The following is a 4,274-nucleotide window of genomic DNA, read 5'->3' on the forward strand; positions in this document are numbered from 1 at the left end:
GAATGTTGTGTTGTTAATGAAAAGACAAATGAAGTGATGTTTGTTGCCAAGCGTTTCAATAATATGTATGGACTTACTCTTGATGAATTAAAGGATCAAAATGTAGCTTGTCTTCACTCTAAAGAATCTGAAAAGTAGTTATGGCACAAGAGATTGGGCCATGCAAGTATGTTTCAAATAAACAAACTTGTAAAGAAAGAATTAGTAAGAGGTCTTCCTTTGATAAAGTTTGACAAAGACATCACTTGTGATGCTTGCCAAATGGGAAATCCAAACAAAAAGTTCTTTTAAACCAAAGGAAGACATCTCTACTAAAAGATCACTTGAGTTGCTACACATTGATTTATTTGATCCAACAAGAACTCAAAGCCTAGGTGGTAAACATTATGGTTTAGTAATTGTGGATAACTATACTAGGTTTGGTTGGATTTTATTTCTTGCACACAAAAATGAAGCTTTTTCAGCCTTTGAACCTTTTTGCAAGAAACTTCAAAATGAAAAGGATTTAAAAATATCTTCTATAAGAAGCGATCATGGAACTAAATTTGAAAACAATTTGTTTGAATCCTTTTGTGAGGAATTTGGAATATCTCACAACTTCTCTTGTCCAAGAACACCACAACAAAATGGTGTTGTGGAAAGAAGAAATAAAAGCATATAAAAGATGACAAGAGCCATGCTTTGTGAGAGTAATGTTCCAAAATTCCTTTGGGCTGAAGCGGTTAACACAGCTTGCCACATTTTAAATAGAACAATCATAAGAAAATTTTTGAAGAAAACCCCTTATGAACTTTGGAAAGGCTACCCACCAAACTTAGATTACTTGCACATCTTTGGATGCAAATATTTTGTTTTAAATAACAAAGAAAACTTGGGAAAATTTGATCCAAAGGCTTATGAGTGTTTGTTTGTAGGATATTCCATAACTAGTAAAGCATATAGGGTTTATCATCAAGATGCTAGAATTATTGAAGAGTCCATACATGTTACATTTTGTGATACTAACTTGGTACAAAGCATTTCGGAAGATTGTGATGCAGGAAATCAAGCTCAAAAGGAGGATGAAGCTGCTCAAAATCATGGAAAAGAAAATTCTGAACAAGCTGAACCAGAAACAGCAAATGCTGAAAATTCAAGAGACAATTCCATTTTGTCTCATGAATCTGAAGGAAATCCTGCAGCCAACAGCGCCCAGAATCCCTTGGTGACTGAATCTGCCTCCAAGTCTACCAGACCTCGTGAGTGGAGATTCTTGAAGAATTATCCTGAGGAATTTGTCATTGGGGACGTCTCTCATGGAGTGCAAACAAGGTCTTCCACTAGAAAGGCAAATGAAGGAACAAACATTGCCCTTATTTCACAAATAGAGCCTCAAAACGTCAAGGAAGCACTTAGTGACCCTTCTTGGGTTAAAGCTATGGAGGATGAGCTTCTTGAGTTTGAAAAGAACCAAGTATGGACCTTGGTTCCAAGGCCAAGTGGAAAGAAAGTGATCGGCACCAAGTGGATATTTCGGAACAAGTTGGGAGAAGATGGTAGCATTGCAAGAAACAAGGCAAGACTAGTGGCACAAGGATATGACCAAGAAGAAGGAATAGACTTTGATGAATCATTTGCTCCTGTTGCCCGAATGGAAGCCATAAGACTTCTCTTAGCTTATGCTGCATTTTGTGATTTTAAATTATATCAAATGGATGTGAAATGTGCATTTTTGAATGGTGTGATAGATAGAGAAGTGTATGTGGAGCAGCCTCCTAGTTTTAAAAATAAAGAGCATTTTAATCATATTTTTAAACTATCTAAAGCTCTCTATGGTTTAAGACAAGCTCCTAGAGCTTGGTGTGAGAGACTTAGCTCTTTTTTTTTGAAAAATGGTTTTCAAAGAGGCACCACTGACACAACTCTATTCATCAAGAACTTTAATGATTCTTTTATTCTAGTCCAAATATATGTTGATGACATTATTTTTGGATCAGCCAATGAATCCCTTTGTTCTGAATTTGGAAAACTCATGACAAGCGAATTTGACATGAGTATGATTGGTGAACTTAATTTTTTCCTTGGGCTGCAAATTAAACAAACTGAAAATGATATTTTCATTCATCAAGAAAAGTATGCCAAGGAATTAGTTAAGAAATTTGGTATGGAAAATGCCAAACCCATGGGAACTCCCATGCATCCTAGTTCTAAATTAGATAAGGGAGAAACTGAGAAAGATGTTGATGAGACTAGGTATAGAGGGATGATTGGTTCTCTTATGTACTTAACTTCCTCTAGACCCGATATTATGCAAAGTGTTGGATTGTGTTCTAGGTTCCAATCCAAGCCTAAAGAGTCACATCTTTCTGCAGTTAAAAGGATCATTAGATATGTTCATGGCACATCTAATTTTGGTCTATGGTATCCTAAGATTGATGATTTTTCTGCAGTTGGTTATTGTGATGCAGATTTTGCTGGTGATAGAGTTGATAGAAGGAGTACTTCTGGTTTATTTGCTTCCTTGGAACGTCCTTAAATGTTTGGTCAAGTAAGAAGCAACCAACAGTGGCCTTATCCACTGCAGAGGCTGAGTATATAGCTGCTTCTTCTTGTTGTTCTCAGCTTTTATGGTTAAAAACACAACTTGCTGATTACAAATTAAAGGCTGAAAATATTCCCTTGATATGTGATAATATGAGTGCCATTAATATTTCTAAAAATCCAGTTTTGCACTCAAGGACGAAGCATATTGAAGTGAAATTTCACTCAATAAGAGAACATGTCCAAAAGGGGGATATTAGTATTCAATTTGTTAAATCTGAGGAGCAATTAGCAGATATTTTTACAAAACCATTAGCTGAGGATAGATTCTGTATGCTTAGGACTTGTCTAGGAATTTTGAGTTATGATTCTTTATTTGAAAATTGCTGATGTATTTGCTGGAGATTTTTATCTCATAAACAGGTATGAGACAATTCTGGGCAGGTGATGAACGTCTCCATCAAGCCAGTGTGTTCTGGGCTTGTTTCAAATGAAAGATAATCTAGGCCAACCTCAAAATCAGATCTAGAGTGGTCCATTGTGTTTCCTTAAATCCAACTATCTCTGGGCCCATATGTGAATGTTACATTTTTTTTGGTTGATGGGCTGTGTGTTTATTTTTAATAATTTTTCATTTAATGTTTATAATCCAAAAAGATTTTTCAGTTTATTTTTTTTGGTTTTTTAAAATTTAAAATTCATTTCCTGTTTTATTTTCAAATCAAATCAAATCTTAAATTTATGAGGTCAGGTCTTTTCATGTCATTTCAAAAGGTGATGTAGTTGCATGGTTTTGGAAAACCACTTTTGGGTACGGTTACCAACACTCCCTCTCTTTCCTCCATAACTTCTCCTCAACCCTTCGATTTCTTCCCTCTCACTCCACTGTCTCTCTTCCATCAAAAGCCTAAATCTAACCAAAAATGGGGAAGAAAGTTATTGCCAAAAGAGCACCGCGTGAGAAAATCCATAAACTTCCAGGATATCCTAGACCATAAACTCGTTCTCAAGACACCACTTTTACTCCATCACCTTCTCCTCCTACCTCTCCTCCTCGCACTTCTCCCATGGCACAGACCAAGACTACACCGAGGTATCCTGCCTCTGCCAAACCGACACCACCACCAAAGGCGACGCCTTCCAAACCTGCATCTTCAAAACCTGGTTCTTCAAAGCCATCCTCATCCAAAGGAAAGCGTCCAGCGACGGAAGAGCCTGTTCCTGAGCCTACAAAACCTAAGTCAAGGTCTGTTCCTGTGCGTTCACAAAGAGGTAACCCTCATCACCCTCTCAAATCTGTTAGCGAACCAGACATTGATCTCTTTGCTCACAAATCACACTTCATGACATCTCACTCAGACTTTAACCCCCATCGTTTCAAATCTTTCATGAACCATGATTTCTATGAGGGAGTTAATAAGTATTGCACTCTTTGTCCATCTTTTCTTGCTGATTTACTGATGAGCGGATAATTTGTACGCTTTTTGGCATTGTTTTTAGTATGTTTTTAGTATGATCTAGTTAGTTTTTAGTATATTTTTATTAATTTTTAGTTAAAATTCACTTTTCTGGACTTTACTATGAGTTTGTGTGTTTTTCTGTGATTTCAGGTATTTTCTGGCTGAAATTGAGGGACCTGAGCAAAAATCTGATTCAGAGACTGAAAAGGACTGCAAATGCTGTTGGATTCTGACCTCCCTGCACTCGAAGTGGATTTTCTGGAGCTACAGAAGCCCAATTGGCGCGCTCTCAAC

The sequence above is a fragment of the Arachis duranensis genome, chromosome 10, assembly GCF_000817695.3.
Source record: "Arachis duranensis cultivar V14167 chromosome 10, aradu.V14167.gnm2.J7QH, whole genome shotgun sequence".
NCBI classification, from domain to species: Eukaryota; Viridiplantae; Streptophyta; class Magnoliopsida; order Fabales; family Fabaceae; genus Arachis; species Arachis duranensis.